Raw genomic sequence first — 21627 nt, 5'->3', positions numbered from 1 at the left:
AGGACTCCATCTGACGAGGACAGACAGAGCCCTGCAGAAGGCCAGGGCTTGGGGGTCATCTCATCCCCACCTGCACTACCTGCTCCAGCAGCCACGGAGGAGCAGTGCAGCTTATTGCCCCCTCAGCACTGAGCAGGGTTCCCTCACCGCTGGAGCTGGACTCATTTGCACTACCCAAGAGCTGCATCCTCATTTCAGCTGCCCATATTGCCCCTGCACAGCCAGTGGAGACAGCAGTACTCCTCAGCAGCCTGTCCTGCCTTAAGGCTGGTGGGTGCCTGGGGCTGGGCAGGCTGCCTTCTGGAGGACCCCTCCTGTGTCTGCAGAGCACAGAGCCCCAGCTGAGCCTGCTTGCATTTTAGGCCACCAGCACTGCATCAGAGGACTCCCACTGCGTTTCCAATGTTATAATCAGGAACTGAATTCCTCACTAGGATAAATTTGATTCATTTAGCTTGGCTGGTGCTGGGAGATGCTGCACAACTCCTGTGAGCACAATGCTGTTCCTCTGGAAACAGATCAGTCAAGAATATCTTACTGTACTTGCAATTTGGGGTGAGTTTGAGAGCCTGAGGAGCTGGGACCTCTCAGGCTGGAAACATGGAGCAGCAGGAGCTGGGAAGTGAACTCCCTCCAGGCTCTGATTCCCCTCTCAGGGTCACAGACTGCCACAGAGGGACACCTTCTCTTACATGGCTGGGGCTGGGAAGCAGATGGAAGATCCCCCCGGTGAAGTTGTCCTGACGCTGCCAGCCGCTGTGCACTGTGTCAGCTCCTCTCGAACGTGTGCTTGGCCTCCCTTTGTCTTTGTGCTTCACATCCCACCATCAAGCCGCACCCAGCTGTGCTGCAGCAGGAGCTGACATCTTAATTGCACACTGAGATTCCAGCAGCTCTTTAGCCAATCAGTGTTGAATCAGACCAACCGGTAAGGGGCAGGAGGCCCTAGAAGGAGCATGGCTCTGTGATGAGTCCCTGATGGGGACAGTTTGTCAGTAGCTGGCTGGCACAGGATGCAGGCAGTGCTCTGCCCACCTGATGCAGAGCTCAGGGCCTTCTCAGGTGCACTGTGCCCCTCACCAGAGCTGGAGTCACACCCATGTTGTGCTCTCTGCTCTGGCAGCTTCCTCAGCAAGTCCTTGCTCGGAGGACACAGACACACACTGAGCTCCTTCACCAGCCCAGTGCTCAGTGGTGAGCTGCTCTGCTTCCTCCAATCTTGCAGTCAAGGCTTGGTGCTCAGCTACTGTAGAGGGTGGAGGAAAAACTGCTTCAGTCTTCCACCTAGAGTGGGCCAAGGATGTTCAAAGGAATGCAGGTCCACAGGAGGCCCAAGGCTGTTCTGGAGAATAAAAACTCTCCTCTAGGGGCTAGAAGGGCTTAAAGCTACTTGCAGATACCTGCTGTGAAGAAGTAGAGGGCTGCTGCCCTCCAGCCTGACACTGCTGCTTCCCCAGGACACTGAGCTTGCCTTCTCGTGTGCTCAGCAGCCCCCTGGAAGCAGAGCTGGTGACAGCTCTGAGGGATTAGAAGGCTAAGGTCTGGCAGATGCCATCTCCCTGACAGCCTGCGTCAGCTGAAGTCACACTGTGGATTTTCCACTGCACAGCTCAGGACACCTCTAGTCCCTGCCTGCACTGATGTCTTCATTCCTTGTAAAGGCTGTGGGCAGCTGCACACCCAGCCCGTTGGCAGCTCTCCAGTTATAGCTCTGCCTTCCACTTGCCCTACCTTCAAGAGCACAAAGGTTGTTCTTTCTGCATCTTGTCTTTATTGCTCTCCACACAGAAGTCACTGAACCACAATTCCTGCACTTCCCCTGCTTCATTTGTGACGCTGCTTCTTGCCTCCCTTTAGCAGGAGTCTTTGGCATGGTTCTGCTGAAGTGGGTGTGGAGGGGATCCTGGGCTGTCAGGCTGCTAATGCTCTGCAAGGACAGCTCATCTCTCCTTGCTGTTTGGAGGTGTTTCCTTAGGGAAAAAATTGCTTCACTGAAAAACCTCTCTTGCAATTAGGAGCCACATGGCCTCATTCGGCCCAGTCCTCTCTTATCTTACCCGCAGTGCAGGACACAAAGAGGCTGCATTGTCTCGGATTCCAGCACTCTCAGCTGCTTACATCTGCCCACGGCCCCTGATGCTTCTTTTTGTAGGTGGCACTTTGTTTTGTCCCCTGCTGTGGGTTTCATTAGGTTTAGCAGCTGCCACCACGTGTGCTGCTGCCATGAGAAACCTCTGCCTTCCTCAGGTGAGACTGCTGCTTGGTTAAGGAAACAACCTGCAGCCGCTGAAACAGTGACTGGGAGCTGTAACCAGTCTGTGCAGCATCTCCAGCTGCTCTCCTCTTTCAGCTGGGCCATTGACGAGATCCACGCATGGTTATCAGGCTGAGGGAGCATGGTGGCACTGCTGGCCTCTGCCTCATCACAGCTGCTGAGGAAGGTGGAGGCCTTGCTGGAATTTCATAAAATCATAGAGTCACTGGATCAACCATGTTGAAAGAGACCTCCAAGCTCATCCAGTCCAACCTGGCACCTGGTCCTGTCCAAATTATTTTTCCTTTTCTTGTTCATTAATTTGACTTTGTTTCCTGTGATGTACTTGAGGCTTGTTCCTGGTGACAGCCAAACCCTAAATGGTTTTGCAGCTCAGCTGATGGTCAAGGGCTGGTCACTGATCAGTGCTCCTCGTGGTGTTCCTCTTAGCTGCCAATGCAGGCTTTCAGAGAATCATGGGGTCACAGCATGGTTTGGGGCAGAAAGGGCCTTTAAAGCTCCCCCAGTCCAGCCCTCCTGCACCAAGCAGGGACATGTGCAAGTGGAGCAGATAGCTCACATGCCCATCCAACCTGGCCTGCAATGGCTCCAGCCATCCCACTGCTTTGGGCAGCTTGGGCCAAGCTCTCCCCATTCTCAGAACATAAGGTGTTGTCCTTCTCACCAGTCTCAATCTCCTTCATCCCCTGTCCTGCCACCACAGGCCCTTCTCAAAACCCTGTCCCCATGTTTCTTCTCAGCCCCTTCTAGCACTCAAAGGCCACCAGAAGGTCTCCCTGGAGCCTCTTCTTCTCCAGGCTGGACACCCTCAACTTCCAGCCTAGCCCCACAGCAGAGGGCTCCCAGCCCTGCCAGCACTGCTGTGGCCTCCTCTGGACCTGTTTCCTTACTCATGGTTGATTCTCTGTGTGAAGAATGGCACCCATGTCGCTGTGAGAATGGCATGGCAGAGTATAAGATTATGAGAAAATGAGAACCTGTCCCTGTGCGAATGGCAGAGCAGGGAGTGTTGGAGCTAACCAGCTGGGGGACGCTGGAACCTACGAGCGATAACAGAAAGCACCATGAAGAGATAGCCCCTGTGAATGGGGGACGTGAACAAAACAGGGGTGTGCCAGAGCTGAGCAAGGCTAGGGACGGGTGATAACGGAAAGCCCCACGAGCAGGGTAGGTAAGAGACCGTAAAGCACCCGACTGTGGAGACACAAATAGCTGAGTCACAAAGACACCAGAGGAGAAGTCGTTGCTTCAGCCTCACGGCCACCAGAGAGACCCCCAGGAGGATTAGCAGGGCTGCGAATAGTTGCAGGAAAAGCCACAGCCTGCTCGGGAAGTGTCTGAATGTGCACTGAACTGCTCTGTGAATGTGTGTGAGCAGGAAACAAAGCTCCTGCAGCCGCCTGTGTACAGCGCGCAGCTGCGGAGCCGAACTGCCTGCGCCCAGCGCTGCTCCTTGCTTGCCAAAATAAAAGTCAAACTTACCTCTAAGTTTTTAGTGGCTCAATTTTAACATCTGTTACCATCAGCATCACATTGCAATTACTGCTGTTGCTACTAAATGACTACGGATTGTTGTCAGTGCTGATGGGTTGGAAATTTCTCATCCTGGGAGGGACTTTTTCACCCTCCAGATGCTGACAGAAGTGTCCAACCACTGTGTTGGCTTTGCAGGGCAGCTGGAAAGCTCTCTGTTAGACAGATAGAAAGGGGCTTCAGGAGTCTGTGGCTGACCCTACCAAATGCAAGAAGTCTCTACACATTTATAAAACCATCTCAAAGACATTTCATGTTCTCTCTGCACATCAGCCCTGGGAACATATCAGCAGCAAAACCACTTCTCTTTCTTTGTGGAAGCAGAATGCCCTTTGAGTTTAGCTGTTCAAAACTACTGATAGCCCTGAGCCTTAGCAGGGCTCCATGCCCTGCATCGGGGGGTGTTGGGTGGCAGTGAGCAACCATGAGGCAGCAGTGCCCAGGAGGGCAAGCAGGCCAGTGGCATCCTGGGTGGTGGTAGCAACAGGGTGGGCAGCAGGGACAGGAGGTGCTCATCCCCCTGTGCTCAGCTCTGGGCCCCTGCCTGCAGGAAGGACACTGAGGGGCTGCAGCCTGTGCAGAGCAGGGCAGCCAGGCTGGACAAGGGCCTGGAGCAGCTGGGGCTGAGGAGGGGCTGAGGGAGCTGGGGGTGTGCAGCCTGCAGCAGAGGAGGCTGAGGGCAGAGCTCCTTGCTCTCTGCAGCTGCCTGCAGGGAGGGGGCAAGGAGCAGGGGGCAGCCTCTGCTCCTTGGTGGCAAGGCACAGCAGCAGAGGCAATGGTTGCAAGGTGCCCCAGGGCAGGCTCAGGCTGCAGCTCAGGAACTCTCTGTGGCCTGGAAGGGCTCTCAAAGCTTGCCCCAGGCTGCCCAGGGCAGTGCTGCAGTGCCCAGCCCTGGAGGGGTTGCAGCAGGGTGGCCCTGGTGCTGAGGGGCAGGGTTGAATGGTGCCCCTGCAGTGCTGGGACAGGGCTGGGTTGGCTGAGCTGGCAGGGCTCTGCCCACCAGATCTGTTCTGTGATCTTATGTGGCTGGTTCGTAGCACATGGAGGTGCACAGCTCCACGACAGCCCTTGACATCTTTCCTCTCCAGGCCCTTCTGTCACTCCTATCTCCTTGTGCACTCCCACCATTAGCCAAAACACTGTGTCAAGGCTCCCATCACAGAAGGCCTTCAGCTCTGCTGACTCTTTACCACTCATCCACGCTGCTGTTGGAAGGGCTCCAGAATCAGTCTGTAATCAGAAGATCAAATTCAAGCCAGTCCTGCCCTTCCTAACTGAGCAAAGCAATTAAGGAAGTGAAGGGCTTTGATATTCCTAATCCCTCCTCCAGTGTAGGCACTAAAAAATGCAGGTCCTCTAAACACAGGGCTGCCCTTTCCCTTTTTCTCTTCCATCCTCACCTCCCAAGGCTGTGAGTCCATTTCTACAGAAAAGTACTTCTCGTTGCCTGGCTTGATGTGATTTGCCCTGCCCAAGCAGGCAGCACCCCCAGGTGTGCTGATTCCAGAGCCAAGGGGCAGCACAGCAGCAGAATCTCCCAGCCACAATGAAAGGGGATGGCAGATGGGGACAGGGAGCCCATGGGTCCTGCTCCAACCCCGCAGAGGTGCTCTCTGAGAGCTGTCTGTGCTCCCTTGCCTTGCTGGCAGAAAGCTGAAGGCTGTGAGACCAAAACTGGAGCTTCACAAGCCCTGAATACCTGTGAATTGAGAGAAAGAAGCGAGCAGTTGAAAGGCTCCTATGCTTCCTCACCCCACTGACAAGCCAGGCTGGCTTCAAATGGAGACAGTGCAAGTGAAAATAACAGTCAGGGGCAGAGCCATGAGCAAAAGGAATCCTGAATCAGAGCTTTGATCAGCCAAGCTGCCCTGCCTCGGCAGAAGTGACGTCCCACTAATCCCTGCAGGGCACAGCTCAGCTCCCTGCACAGCTGTGCACACATTCGTTGTTCAAATGAATCTCACCAGCCCTTACAAACTGGATTGTAATGCCAATGGCTTACAAATACTTGTAAACCAGGTCAATAACCCCAACTTTACATATTCCACCTCGGCCCGGGGTTGTTTGTTTATGCAGTGTTTTATCAGCATGCTCTTCAGGAAGCTGAAAATGCTTTCATTTCCCACCAGGCAGCAGGACGCGCAGTTTCAGAGCTCCAACACATCTTCGCTTCTCAGCTCTTTTCTGAAGGCCTCTTAGGGCCTCTTTATAGACAAAAGACAACACTAAACTGGAGCCACTTCTTAACTCCACTGAGTTTTGACATTGCCCTGCCTTTGGGGGGCCTGGCACATTTGAAAGCAGTGCTGGATTTATACACAGTTCTGCCACCCCGCCACTGAACAACAACTTCCGTGGCATGCCCTGCATGGTGCTAGGTCTAAGGGTAATTGCAGGTTTGGGGCCCTCTGGGTCTCCACTCCTCAGCTGTAAGAAGCAGATTACATGTTTGTTCAATAGCAATAAGCTTCCAGAGCTTTATAGAGTCGTAAAAACACTGCAACTGCTTCCATTTATGGCCTGTGTGTAATTTACTCGGGAAGGTTTCCTCTCTAATGGTGCAGTGCAAGTGATTTGAGTTCTATTAGCTGGAAACAGTACATCTACATTTGCAGAGCTCTCATAAATAATTCTGCCCAATGGATGCCATCCCTCCTGTGTAAGGAAGAGGAGGAGGGGCTAGGGGAAGGACAAGAGCAGAAAGGAAGGAGGGGAGAGATGGCAGGAGTAGAAAAAGAAGGGTGTTGAGATTTCACACAAATTAGGAATTCAGAGATCCTCTTTTTGCTGGTGGTATCAAACTCCCATTTCCCTTAATTTGTGTGATGCTTTGAGGCTGAAGTGTAAGCACAGCTCATGCTAAGCTTCAGGCTGAGCTCCCTCTGAGCCCTGTAAAGGCATTCACCTGAAACCACAGCTCCATACACAGAATCCCACAGCACTCAGAGAGGCTCCCCAGGAGCTGTAGAGCAATAAATGCAATGTTGAGGACTTGCAGATAATTGAATCCTTTGGGCTCAGGTAGGAGAGCAGGAGACTCCTGTAAGATCCTTCAGCAATAGGATCATAGGATCAGAGGATGTTAGGGATTGAAGGGACCTCTGGAGAGCTCCCAGTGCCCCCCTGCCAGAGCAGGAGCAGAGAATCCAGCACAGGTGGCACAGGAACACATCCAGGCAGGGCTGGGAAGGCTCCAGAGAAAGAGATTCCACAACCTCTCTGGGCAGCCTGTGCCAGGCCTCTGGGAGCCTTCCAGCCAAGAAGCTCTTCCTCACCTTGAGCTGCAGCTTCCTGGGCTGCACTTTGCACCCAGTGCCCTTGTCCTGTGGCAGGGCACAAGTGAGCAGAGGCTGTCCCTGTGCCTGCCTCCCTGCCCCCAGCCCTCAGCTAGTGGCAGACATTGCTCAGGTCCCCTCTCAGCCTTCTCCTCTGCAGGCTAAGCAGCCCCAGGGCTCTCAGCTCTGCTCCTCAGGCAGGCTCAGGCCCTGCAGCATCCTTGCAGCCCTGCCCTGGCCTCTCCCCAGCAGATCCCTGTCCCTCCTGGCCTGGGCAGCCCAGCCCTGGGGGCACCATTGCAGCTGTGTGCTGAGCAGGGCAGAGCAGAGGGGCAGGAGAAGCTGCCTGCATCTGCTGCCCACCCTCTCCTGAGTGCCCCCCAGGAGCCCATTGGGCTTCCTGGCCAGCAGGGCACATTGGTGCCCATGCAGCACTTCTTGTGCCCCAGCACTGCCAGGGCCTGCTCCCCAGGGCAGCTCTCCAGCAGGTCACCTCCTGAGATGCACTGCTGCAGTTTATTGTCCCTTCCTAGGTGGAGGAGTCTGCATAGCAGGGCAGGGGGCTGGGGGTCAACCTGCAGTAGGAGAGGATGCATCACCCTGCACACAGCCAAGACCAGCAGCTCCACCTCTCGTGCCTGCACAGCACCGACTGGTCAGATGGCCATGCTAGAACACTGACCATGAGAGGGGCTGTCTGCCACCCGTCACTGCAGCTGGCACTGGAAGCAATGCCACTTGATTTTCACAGGAAAACAAATCAACTAAGTGACAGTGAGGCCTTTGGGAGAGACTTCTGAAACCAAGGGTCAGCAGCTGGGGGACAGGTTTCTTCAGCACAAGGCTGGAAGATGCTTCAAGGTAATGAAGGGCTGGTATGGATCTGTTGCTGTTTAGGCTATCATCTGTGCATCTGCAACATGGAATTCCGTGCCCTGATGGCACTTCTTTAGCACACAGCAGGAGAAGATCTCTATGGCTTTTAGGGGGCACTGCTCCAGCTCTGGCTGGAGGCACTCAGGCTTATTTAGCCCAAAAAAACAGTGTCTCAGACTTGGTATGAAATAGGCTGGGTGAGTAGATAACAAAAAGCATAAAGGAATGTGCAGTTCAGAAGGTAATGCTAGAATGTGACCGAGGGGGTCAGGTTAGACTGGAAGGTAAGAAATCCCCAGTGGAACCCGCTATGGAATTCTATCCCAGGATGGCTTCCCCAGCAGTGCAGCAGGGGCAAGAAACAATATTTTTTAAGGTGGAGAAAAGCATAGGACAGCTTGTAAAGCAGAAGGTGGGTCAGGCTGGAGTGACGCATGGGACTGGCACCAGTCTGTGGGTGACTCACCTGGCACTGTGCAGGGAGAGAAGCAGGGGTGGGAGGAAACTGTGCTGTGCCTGCTGCTTGTGTTTGTGTCACAGGTACTCTGCTGGCTGTGCCTGTACTGACACACAGCTCCGTGCCCCTGCCTGCTCTCTTCATGACAGCAAAGCCCGTGTAATGCAGGAAGGGTTGATTTCAGTGTGCAGTGTCAGACGGGATCAGATGAGGACGGGTGGGCTGGTCCCCACTTTGGGCATCTGTCGGTGTCAGCACTGCTGGCCTCAACTTTGCCACAAGATGACAAAGAAGCCCCTGGTAGCTGATGGCCATTCCCGATGCTGCACTGCCCCAGAGCTTTCCTAGTCACAAGCATGTCTTGACAGCAGAAGCAGCAGGGCATTTTTGGACTGCTCCAAGCCAACCTTATGAGCCTCTTGTAGGGGGCCTACAACAAAACCAGGAAGGGACTTTTGACAAGAGCTTGTAGTGCTTGGATGAGAGGGAATGGATTGAAGCTAGAGGAGGGCAGGTTTAGACTGGAGATGAGAAAGAACTTATTTCCAGTGAGGGTGGTGAGATGTTGAAATGCAGAATGCAGAAGAGTTGTGGGGTGCAGGTGCAGGAGAGCTGTGGGAACAGAGTGAAGAGAAATGACAACAGGCAGATCCTTGTAATAACAGACCTTGGTTCTCACATGCAGCTGGCCACCTTACCTCAGAAGGGGTAGATAATGGACCTTTGCTAACGAGGATAACAAGGTGTGTATGTATGCAGCTGTGGTGGGTTGTCCCTGACTAATTATGCTAATGTGTAGGCCTGTGCTCTACTGCCTGAGTGGATACATTCAGGCTGTTACATGAATAAAATTGGCTTCTGCATAATTCACATTGAAACATCTGGAGACCCTCGCGGCTGGCCCAGCACCACGTTGGTCTATGGGCCTGTTCACCACGGTCCCGCAGCAAGCAGAGATAGCAGGCAGCACAGCCTGCAACACCGAGACACTGGCACAGGTTGCCCAGGGATGTTGTGGATGTCCCCTCCTCCCTGGGTTCAAAGACAGATGTTCAAAGCCAGTCTTGAACAATCCCAGTTGGAGGGGGTTTGAGCTAGATAAGCTTTAAGGTCCCTTCCAACTCAACCCATTCCATGAATCTGAGGGGCATTAAGACTCAGTCAAACCAATAAAGCACCACAAGTTGGTAAGGTGCCCTCTACGCTGTGCTGCCCCAGGTGCAGAGGGCAAATGTCACATTGCAGCATGATGCCATAAGACATGGGAACCTCAGCCAGACAAACTGCAAGAGACAAACTTATTCCTTCCTTGGTTGCATCCAGTGCACCCAGTGCATGGCTGCTGACAGAAATAGTGCCGTAGGAAGCCCCCTACAACAGTAGCATAAAGCCCTTGTGTGTGCACAGAATCACAGGATTAGTTAGGCTGAAAAAGACCTTTAAGGTCGTCAAGTCCAATGATTAACATAACACTGCCAAGTCTGCTACTAGCCATGTTCCTCAGCACTACACCTACAGGGCTTTTAAATACCTCCAGGCAGCCTGGGTCAGGGCTTAGCAGTCTTTCAGAGAAGAAATTGTTCCCAGTGTCCAACTCAAACCTTCTCTGGCACAACTTGAGGCTGTTTCCTATGGTCCTGTCACTTGTTACCTGGGAGAAGAGAACAACTCCCACCTGGATCCAACCTTTCAGGGAGTTACAGAGACCCAAAAGGTATCCCCTCAGCCTCCTTTCCTCCAGACTGAATAACCTCAGCTCCCTCTAAAGGAAAACAATTTCTTATTGTCTCTCTCGTCTGAAATAGAGAATGAAAAGATCAGTCAGAATAGCAGGATCATTGTCTGTGGTGCAGAAACCAGAGGCACGTGTGTATGTCTCAACAAAAGGACTTGAGAAAGCCCAAGAGAACCCAGAGTGGCTGAAGAGCGGCAAAATGGGCACTGGAAATGCAGAGGGATAATGAAGATGTGTAAATAAGCGCCAAGCAAAACGCCAGCACAGTGCTTGCAGCTGGTTTGAGCGGGGAGGAGATGAAGGAAGCTCCTGCACAATAGCTTCTTCTTTATAAGGGGTCACATCAGAGGATCACTCTTCCATTGAAGGAGATCACGAAGCATATCAAAAGGTACTATAACAAATCACCAAGACCAAAGGATATTCTTCCAGGAGTACACGAGGGACTCCGCTGTGAAACTGCTGAATTAACAAGTGGCGTGCAGGCTGCAAGGCAAAAATACCTCCACGCCGAGAGACTCGACGGTAACTGATGTGGTTTCAATTATTAAAGAGGATCCTAAGTAGGATTCTGGAAACTCCAGCCTGGCAGCACATCTGTGGCAGGCTAATTGATAGAAATTGTGACATGAAAGAGGATCCACGGATAGCTGAAGCATAATGGAGAGGAGTGCAGGCAGCGCTGGGAAGGGAGCGGTGCTCTGCAGCCTGGCACGGCGCTTTGAAGCAGTCAATAGAAGGGGGTGAGGGAGAGACAGCCGATGGAGCATTTGCATTTCTAAAGACCCTTTGCAAAGTCTTTCACTAAAGGATGCGAGGCAAGGTCCTTACACTAATAAATAATGGTTTAAAACACACAGAGCGCCGGCTGGCGATGGAACGATCAACACTATCGGGGAAAGGTGGCAGCAGCTAGAACTAGTGAATGAAATTAGTGGGAAAAAACGCTATAAATGATGATAATAAGACAAGGGAGTGGGACAGCAGCATGGCCACAGTGCGAGCACCTGCTGGCCACTGTGCGGGTCAGAAAGGATACATCAAAACCTGGAGAAAAAAAACCAAACCCAAAAGTAAAGGGCGGCAGCTGTGATGAAAGAGATTCAGAGGCCTGGGCAGAGAACGGCCACACACTGTCATCCTTCATCCTGAAAGAATAACGTCTGGAAGGGGGGAGGGGAAGGGAGAGGCAGGGTAAGCACCGACGGGAGCGGGAGATGGAGGCAACTGTCAGTTAAGGAATGGCTGACGGGAGGTTCCCAGCAGCAGAAAGGAGTTCTCCAGGTAGTAGCTGCACTCTGAAATTTGCCACAGGTAGCTGTGCACAAAGGAAAATCTCCTTGGGTCCCAAATGGGGTTGGGCATGTTCATGCTTCACTGACAGCTGTGAAATGCTAAGGTACACCTTGGTTTTGGTACTTCTAGAGATGCAGGTAACCAGAAACTTGCTCCACTGTCACATCTCCTCCTGAGGACCCATCAAACAACCAGGTGGAAGGAGGACACTGTCAGACCATAGGATCGTCTGGGCTGGAAAGGACCATGTCCAAAGCTCACCCAGCCCAACTCCCTGCACTCAGCAGGGACATCCTCCACTAGAGCAGGTTGCCCACAGCCCTGTCCAGCCTCACCCGCTATATCTCCAGGGATGGACATCAACTACCTCCCTGGGCAACCTGCTGCAGTGCTCCAGCAGCCTCCTGCTGCAGAATTTGTTCCTCACATCAATCTCAACCTGCTCTGCTCTCATTCCAAACCATTGCCCTCATCGTGATCCTGCGGGCCTTTGGTGTAGCCCTGTCAGGTACTGGAAAGTCGCTATTAGGTCTCCCTGGGGCCTTCCCTTCTCCAGGCTAAACACCCCCAGCTCCTTCAAACTGTTCTCATAGCAGAGATTCTCCAGACCCCTGATCATTTTCATGTCCCTGCTCTGGACCCTCTCCATCAGGTCCATGTCCTTCCTGTATTGAGAGCCCCGCATCTGGCCCCAGCCCTGCAGCTGAGGTCTCCCCAGAGCAGAGCAGAGCAGAGGGGCAGGATTCTCTCTCCATCTCTGCCTACACTGCTCTGGATGCAGCCCAGGCTGCCCTTGGCCTTCTGTGCTTCCAGTGCCCATTGCTGGCTCCTGCCTAGCCCCCAAGTCCTTCTCTGCAGGGCTGCTCTGAAACTCATCATCCACCAGACTGGATTGGAGTCAGGGCTGTTCCAGCCCAGCCGCAGGACCCTGCACTTGCTCTTGAGGTTTACCTGGGCTCATCTCTGCAGCTTGTTCAGGTCCCTCTAGATGCCATCCTGTCCCTCTGGCATATCAACAGCACCACCAGTCTGAAATTCTCGGGCCCTTGTAGTAGGTATTGTTCAGCAGCTAATGATGTTCTTCAGAGCAGGTTTACCTTCTGTGACTGTCAAAATCCTGCCTGCAATGCCCCAAGTACTGGTACCCACCAGCCTCTCTCATCTGCCTTCTGCAGGTGCAGGTTTTTGGACACAAGCAAGCTGAAGAGTTGGCACAGTGCTGTGCGTGGGGAGGTGTCTGACACAAGAACATCAGCAAAGCACCCAGGATGACCTCCTGCAACAGCCTTACTGATCACCCCTTTCTGCAACACCTCTGCAACATCAAGGCTGTGAGGCACTCAGCACTGAGTTCTGAGCTCACACCTTGAGTCTCGTGCTTTGTTTTGGGGCCCCCACTACAAGAAGGACATCTGGATCCTGGAGAAGGTCCAGAGAAGGGCAACAAAGCTTGAGAAGGGTCTGGAGAACAGGGCTGGGGAGGAGGAGCTATCAGAAAAGGAGGTTGTGCAGGCTGGAGAAAAGGAGGCTCAGGGAGGGGGAAGTTGTTCTTTTCTCCTTAGTAATGTGTGCTAGCATGAGAGGAAACAGCCTCAAGTTGCACCAGGACATTCTAGGTTGGACATTAGAAGAAACCTCTTCACTGAAAGGGTTCTCAAAGCCTGCCCAGGCTGTGTGGGGAGGTGGCTGAATCCCTATCCCTGGAGGTATTTCCAAGAGGCAGAGCTGCGGTGCTGAGGGCCATGGGTTAGTCCCATCCTCAGTGGAGCTAGGGAATGGTTGGACTCAAGGCTCTTAAAGGCCTTTTCCAGCCTCAACAATTCTATGGTTCTATGATTTTATGATCTCCAGCAGGTCTCTTATGGACAGGATGCTTGACATAGAACTCTGCTTGGAGCCAAAGCCTTCAAGTGGACACCAGTTTAACATCACCACCATGAAACTGTCCTTAATGCTTCATGGGATGTAGAACAGCAAAAGCTTTAGATCAAAACCTTTGAGTCAAACCTATTTATGATGCTCTCATCTCCTTTAAGGGAGAATTACAGCTACCAGCTGAGACTCCACAGGGAATAGATGGCTACATCCCACCAAAGGAATTATCTCCATCAGTTAGGATGGACTAAACTTTATTGTCTGAGTCCTCTACTTCAGAACTTCCTTTGGTTGTCTGCCAAGATCAGGATGGAGTAATCTTCTGTTGATTCATAACCTGGCTCCTGAGGGCAAAGTCTTTCCCTCTTTCCTCCAGTGCTGGAGGCTGGGCAGAGAAAGCCAGAGGCAAGCAAGTGAGTTTGGCAGTAACATTGCTCTGAGGCTGCACTTGCAGCAGCTTTCACCACTTCTCTGAAGGTCAGCATTCCTTGTTCTGGAGTTCAGGGCAAAAAAACATTGCTTGGTGTGGACTATCCCCTGAGATTTTATCTCTGGGCACTCTTGGGTTGTTTTTTCCCCTTTCTCTTCTGACCCCAGCAGTTGAGGTGTGCCCAGTACAGGGGGACTATCCCTGCCCCACTCCTACTGGCCACACCTAAAGCTCAGGAGAAAATAGCTCGGTAGAGCTTCTGAGCTATGATGGGAGCTGGTACAGCAGCCAGACCTCTGCTCTGCTCTCATCTCCTCTTGAAGCCCAGGCTAGCTGTGGCTTTTCTTTCCATGCTCTGGAGCACTTCTCATGGGCAGTGAGGGACTGCGTGAAGGCAGCACCCCAAGAACCCTTCTCAGCCATGCACAGCCCTGAGACAAGAACTGACTCCTTGAACCCTGTTTTCTGTCAACATCCATCTGTACCACGGAGCAGATCAATGGAAGCTCTTCTGAGCTCTGTGGTCATTAAAGATGGGTTAGGATCTGCTGATTGTTTTATTCCTTTTACTCTTCAGGGGGAAGAATTTCTAAATCAAGAGATTAAAATGCAATACAAATTGCATATTAAATCCCTGGAGAAGATACTGGTGGCCTCCAGCTGGGGTTCCCCTGCTGAGACTGGGACACTGCTGCCTCCAAACTAGCCCCAGACTGTCCCTGAGGAAGTTCTTCTTGCTTCGTTGTTAAATACTGTAGGATGATGGAGCATGAACAGGTAGAACAAAGAGAGAGCAAACATTCTGGCAAGCATGAAGCCAGGCAGCTGTGACAGCCCTCTGCATGGCAGGGCAAAGCACCAGTGTGGCACACTGGCAGCACTGCCACCACAGCAGCAGTGGGAGTGGGTTGCTGAGGATACACAGGAGGCCTTTGCCAAGGACTGTAACCCTCTGTGCTACCTCCCACAGAACCACAGAAGTTCAGAGGTTGGAAGGCACCTCCAGAGATCACCCAGTCCAAGCTCACTGCTAAGGCAGGAGTCCTCCACACAAAGATGGTCTCTTTCCTACTCAGCACAGGATCCGAGAAGGGTTTGGGTTGGCAAAGCCCTCCAAGGGCATCCAGTCCAACCAGCAGCCCAACCCCACCGTGGCCACTAAACCCTGTCCCCAAGTGCCATGGCCCATCTGTTTTTGAGCACCTCCAGGCATGGGCACTCCACCACCTCCCTGGGCAGCCTGTGCCCATCCCTCACCACTCTTGCGGCAAAGAAATTTTTCCTCATCTCCAACTTAACCCTCCCCTGGCACAGTTTTAGGACACTTCCTCTTATCTTATTGCCTGATACTAGAGACAACAGCCCAACCCCCAGCTGGCTGCAGCCTCCTCTCAGGGAGCTGCAGAGAGCAATGAGGTCTCCCTCAACCTTCTCTTCTCCAGGCTGCACACTCCCAGCTCCCTCAGCTGCTCCTCCCCAGTCCTGTTCTCCAGACTCTTCCCCAGCTTCATTGCCCTTCTCTGGACACTCTCCAGCTCCTCTATGTCCTTGGGGTGAGGGGCCCAAAAGTGACCTCAGTATTTCAGAGGTAGCCTCAGTTGCACTTTGGCATGACGGAAAATGCAGAAGTTCTGTGTGATCTGCCCAGAGATATGATAAAAGGACTTGAGTGTGATCTTCAGACAGATAAACAAGAGCTTAGTTAGATATTTTACATCTTACAAGGCAATGGTGGGACTAATGTTAGTGGGAAGAGTGCATTTAGTCAAGTGAAAAATTGAAGACAGTAGAGTGAACAGCAATGCAATTATGTGGAGACTGGAGAATGAGTTCTCATGAAACACTGAAGGAATCCAATACATTCTGACTAGCAAAAAAACCCAAAGCAGACAAGACTGAGAAATGACTGAGTGGAAGGAGTATAAACAGTGTCCGATGGAAGGAAATTAAAACATGTCCTGCACAGTACCAGAGGAAGTGACCAGTAGCTGAAAGATAAAGCTGCACAAATTAGAAATTAAAGAATGAGCAAGTTCTGATGGGCCAGAAGGGCAGCTCAGCACCCTGTGCCCAGCACTGCTGAGGCCATCCCTGGAGTGCTGTGCTCAGCTCTGGGCCCCTGCCTGCAGGAAGGACACTGAGGGGCTGCAGCCTATGCAGAGCAGGGCAGCCAGGCTGGAGAAGGGCCTGGAGCAGCTGGGGCTGAGGAGGGGCTGAGGGAGCTGGGGGTGTGCAGCCTGCAGCAGAGGAGGCTGAGGGCAGAGCTCCTTGCTCTCTGCAGCTGCCTGCAGGGAGGGGGCAGGGAGCAGGGGGCAGCCTCTGCTCCTTGGTGGCAAGGCACAGCAGCAGAGGCAATGGTTGCAAGGTGCCCCAGGGCAGGCTCAGGCTGCAGCTCAGGAACTCTCTGTGTCCTGGAAGGGCTCTCAAAGCTTGCCCCAGGCTGCCCAGGGCAGTGCTGCAGTGCCCATCTCTGGAGAGGTTGCAGCAGCTGTGTCCCTGGTGCTGAGGGGCAGGGGTTGAGTGGTGCCCCTGCAGTGCTGGGGGCAGGGCTGGGCTGGCTGAGCTGGGAGGTGATTCAGATATGTGAGTCAGATCATTGACGAAGACAGTAAAGAGCACTGCACTGCTGCAGCACTGGAGTCCTGAGGGATGGCACTGGTGCCTGGCACCAGTCAGGTTTAGCTCCATTCCCCACTACCCTCTGGGCTTTGCCATCAGCCAGGTTTTAAGGCAGTGCAGAGGGCACTGAGCCAAGAGAACAGGACACACAGCCACCACTGGAAGCAGTTATCCTACTGTAAAAGAGAAAGGTAATTCTAGAACAAGTGACTCAGAAGCATCTATTTGGGAAATAAATGTTTATTTCAGCCAAAAGTATTTTCTTCTCCTAGAAACTTTGGCTCTGGAAATATCCTTTCAGCCAGGATTTATCTGGCCTCACTTAGTGGCACACCTGAGGGTAGATGCTTAATGCATCATCCTGTGATTCCTCCCTCCAGAACAGCCAAACTTTTGCAGATCACTCTGGCAGGTCTCCAGAAGCACCCTATGAAGGCATTCCCTACTCTGTAGTGGTGCTGAAATCGTGGCTGGAGGAGAGGCATCTCGTGTCCAGAGGGAGTTTCAGCAGCAGTCTCTGCTGGCTGTGCCAGCCCAAAGCTGATTTGTAGATGTTTAAAGCCAGAGGTGACTTTCACAGAAGGTGAGCACTGGAGAAGCTTATTAAAGGCTTGAGAGATGGCCCTGGGACTCCCCTGGGAGCTCTGCAACAGGAGCAGAAGCTGACTCTGGCCCAGCACAGTGGCAATCTCCCAGCATGATGCCAAAATACCAACTAGGTTCCAGCTTCTGCAAAAGTAAGGCTGCAGAGTTGCTGGGGACTTCTTGCTGCTTAATTTCAGCTTGAATGTGAATGTGAGTCCAAAATGAGTTGTCTCACTCACAGCTGTTTGCCTTTTGCTCCCTTATTCCATATGGAGAGAAGCAGATCAGGTTTTGGGATCCCTTTTAAGATGAAGCAGATCTTGCCCTAAACCCCACTGGCTCTGTCCCCTACCCCTCTAGTGCCAGGAAGCTGCTGCAGGCAGTAAGATGCAGCCTGTGCAGGCAGGTTCTGCTGCAAGGGCTGAAGTGGTAACCACACAGCTGCAAGCAGCATTGGCAGGATTTGCTCTGGAAGGAGAGACAGCTACAAACATCTATGTGCTGAAGGAAGTCATGGCAGAGGATACAAATGTAAAGCAAAAATCATCTGAGGCTTTGAATTATTCTGACTTTAGTAGCTCTGTGTTTTGGGCCAAGCAAGGTCAGCTGCATGAGGTTCACTGAGGCCAGGTACTGGGTCCTGCAGTTGGGCCACAACCCCACCATGAGTGCTCCAGGAACAGTGCCTGGAAACTGCCCAGAGGAACAGGATCTCGGAGTGCTGGTTGGCAGCCACCTGACTATAAGCTACCAGCGTGCCCAAGTGGCCAAGAAGGCTACCAACATCCTGGCCTGGGTCAGCAATGGTGTGGCCAGCAAGAGCAGGGAGATGAATGTCCCCTATACTTGTTACTGGTGAGGCCACACCTTGAGTCCTGTGTTCACTTTTGGGCCTCTCACTTACAGAAGGACATTGAGGGGCTGGAGCAGGTCCTGGGAAGGATCTGGAACCTGGGGAAGGGTCTGGAGAAAGGGCTGGGGAGGAGCAGCTGAGGGAGCTGGGGGCATGCAGTGTGGAGAAGAGGAAGCTGAGGGACACCTCATTGCTCTCTACAGCTCCTTGAGACTGGAGTTGATCTCTTCTCCCAAGGAGCAAGTGACAGGATTAGAGGAAATGACTTCAGGTTGCCCCAGGGGAGGTTTAGCTTGGACTCGAGGAACAATTTCTTCCCTGAAAGGGTTATCAAGCCCTGGAACAGGACAGTGGTGGAATCAGCATCCTTTAAGGTGTCTAAAAGCCATGGAGGGACATGGTTGGGCAGTGGGCTTGGCACTGCTGGAGTAGTGGGTGGGCTTGGTGAGCTTGAAGTCTTCTGTGACTCTGCACATTTCTGACCCCTGGGTAAGATGAAGGCACCAGCAGGACTCAGCCCTCAGCTCTAGGGTGAGGATGTGGTCAGTAAGCAGTGTACAGAAGGAAGACCAACAGGGCAAAGGAAAACCCCAACTGGTGAGAAATGGATAACTGCTCAGAGCTGCCTGCAGGAAGCAGCTGAAGCATGGAGCTGCAGCTGAAGCCAGGAGGGGCAAAGGAATGCTGAGGTCCAGCAATGTGCTCTTGTGGCCAAAAGAGCTAAGGGCATCCTGGGGTGCATCAGGAAAAGTGTGGCCAGAAGGGCTAGGGAGGTTCTTCTCCCACTCTGCTCTGCCCTGATGAGACCACACCTGGAATACTGCATCCAATTTGGGGCTCCCCAGTTCAGGAGAAACAGGGACCTGCTGGAGAGAGTCCATGGGAGAGCCACGAAGATGACTGGGGGACTTGAGCATCCCCCCTGTGGAGAGAGACTGAGGGCCCTGGTGCTGCTTAGTCTGGAGAAGGGAAGGCTGAGAGGGGATCTGATCAATGCGTACAAATACCTGAGGGGTGGGGGTCAGTGACTGGGGCCAAGCTCTCTTTGGTGGTGCACAGCAAGAAGATAAAGAGCAACGGATACAAACTGGAACAGAGAAGGCTTCAGCTCCACATGAGGAGAAACTTCTTTAGAGTGAGGGTACCAGAGCCCTGGAGCAGGCTAACCAGAGAGGTTGTGGAGTCTCCTGCTCTGGAGGCTTTCCAAGCCCTCCTGGATGCATTCCTGTGCAGCCTGCCCTGGCTGATCCTGCTTGGCAAGGGCGTTGGACTGAGTGGTCTCTGGAAGTCCCTTCCAACCTCTAAGGTCCTGTGGTTCTGCCATTCTGCTCTCCCAACAGCAGGGCTGCCATGGAGCTGCGGCTGCAGCCAGGAGGGGCAATGGGATGCTGAGGGGCTGCTCTCCCAGCAGCAGGCCTGCTCTGGGCACCCAGGCAGGCAGGGATTCTGTCCAGGAGGAGAAGTGATTGCTGCCATGCACACACCAGGCAGGAGGACTTCGCAGATATCCTTTCATCTGATGCCTAACAGCTTTGAAGTGCTTGATTTGGTGACCTTGGAAGTGACTGAGAGGAACATCTCTGGGCTCTCTTTTGGGTGCTTCTAATATTTCCATGTGTGTGCTCTGTGTGTGTTGTTATTTCTCTCTTCTGTTTACACACTTTGAGCAGGCATCAGGCATCTGTTGTACAGATGGCAGCAGAGACAGAAATCCCTCCATGGGACCTGAAGCACAGCTCAAAAGCTTGAGCCAGGAGGGGCATGGATAAAATAGGGCAAGTTAGTGAGGTGGGGTAGGCAGGAGAAGCAATCTTATCCTTTCTGGTACATAAGGACAACTTTTCTGTTCACCCTAGCAAAGTATCAGTGACAAAGAGGGGCTTGAAAGCCACCAGAATCATGACACAGAACTACTCAAAGTCTTCATCACTCCAACTCTTGCTTTTCTTTTCAACACATCTGTATGGCTACTGCTGGGTCCATGTGGATATGTTGAATCCTGCCTCCAGTGCTGCTTTCCCCAGCGAAAGGAGGCCACAGAGCTATGGAGTGAGGCCAGAGGAGGCCACAGAGATGCTGGCAGGGCTGGAGCAGCTCTGCTGGGAGCACAGGCTGAGGGTGCTGGGGGGGGTGCAGCCTGCAGGGGAGAAGGCTCCAGGGGCAGCTCAGAGCTGCTGCCAAGAGCTGAAGGGATCCTGCAGGGAGGCTGCAGAGGGACTTGTGCTGAGGGGGTGTGAGGCAGGCCCAGAGCAATGGTTTGGAGCTGAGGCAGAGCAGGGGGGAGAGTGGAGCTGAGGCAGAAGCTGTGCAGTGTGAGGGTGCTGACATCCTGGAATAAGCTGCCCAGGGAGGCTGTAGCTGCCTTCTGCCTGGGGGTGTTCAAGGCCAGGTTGGATGAGGCCTTGAGCAGCTGAATCTAGCTGAGAGGTGTCCCTGGGCATGTTGGGGAGATTGGAGTAAAGGATCCCCGAGGGCTCCTCCAACCTGAGCCATCCTGGCATTTTCTGGCTCTGCTAAGTTTGTGTTCTCAGAAGCCTGACAAGCCACAGGACTGACTTTTTTCTCGTCAGTTGCTTGGAATCAGGGCTTCAGGACGTGGCCATTTTTGAAACCAGTGCAAGGCCAATGGCTGTTTGGCATTGCAGAGCTGTCACATCAGGTGGGCTCAGTGCTGCCTGAAAGCAGTGCAGCTGAAGAGCAAGCCAGGGAGCTGCACCTTCCCCTGCCGAACCCTTCCCAGGTGATGAATTCTCCTGCATGGCTCAGAGAGTGCTCTTCATTTTTTAAGCTAACTGAAGGTTTATGAAGGCACATCAGCTCTACAGGAACCCTCTCTCTTTCTCCTCTAACTCCTCTCATCATTGTGTTTACACTTCAGCTGTGCAGTGAGCCCCTGCATCACCAACCAGGGCACATCACTCATCCTCTCCCACAGCTCCTGCAGGCAGGGAAGCAAGAATTTCCTCTGCCTTCTGCCTCTTCCCTTCTTCTCTTCTCTCTGTGCTTGTCCACCTCTCCATTCTTCCCCCGTCTCCAATTCCTTCCTCATCCTCATTCTTCTGATCCTCTTCAGCCACCATGAAAAAGAACAATGGATCCTTGGACACACATCCACTGCCTCCTGGCTACTGTGGATCCCACTGGAAAACCACTGTGATGCAGGAGCATTGGCATCAGCCCCTTGGCTGCACCATGATGCATGAAGAGGTTCCAGTGTTAAAGACCAGAGGGTTGTTCTTCCTCCTCAGCCTTCAGAGGTGTGCGGCTCTTCCTTCCTCCAGCTGCTCTGCCATCTCACCTACCTTCTCCAGCCCTTTCCTGCTAAGCCACAAGAACTCTCCCTTCACTGCTGGCCTTCCACCAGTCAGCCTCTGCCTCGAGTGCAACAGGGCAGGAGGATCCAGCAGCTGCCTTTCAGAATAGAAGAGCCTCCACAGGGCTTCCTTCCCCCAGGACGATGTGAAGCAGAGCTCTGGAGAGTCTGATCCATGACTTACAGAAGTAGTGAAAGCCACCAGGTGAGTGCTGCCCACCACCTATTGCAGAGGCATGGCTGGGCCAGGGCACACTGACACTGGCAGTTTGCTTCTCCATGCATTTCACCCCACGTGCCAGGCTCCCCAGTCCTGCTGACTCACCTCAGCTTTGTGCTGCCCCTGCTCCCCTTGGGGATGTCTGTGCACATCCTCCCTGCAGCTCCACACCTCAGGCACCTCTGCAGGGGCACAGCTCTGCAGGGTCCCATCATTCTGGAGGACCTGTAAGGAAGCAAATTCTGGTGGTGGTGAACTCAGCAGGACATTAAGCAGCAGGGATCC

The sequence above is a fragment of the Pogoniulus pusillus genome, chromosome 30 (assembly GCF_015220805.1).
Source record: "Pogoniulus pusillus isolate bPogPus1 chromosome 30, bPogPus1.pri, whole genome shotgun sequence".
NCBI lineage: Eukaryota > Metazoa > Chordata > Aves > Piciformes > Lybiidae > Pogoniulus > Pogoniulus pusillus.
The sequence above is the reverse complement of the archived record's forward strand: the minus strand, read 5'-3'. Positions refer to the sequence as shown.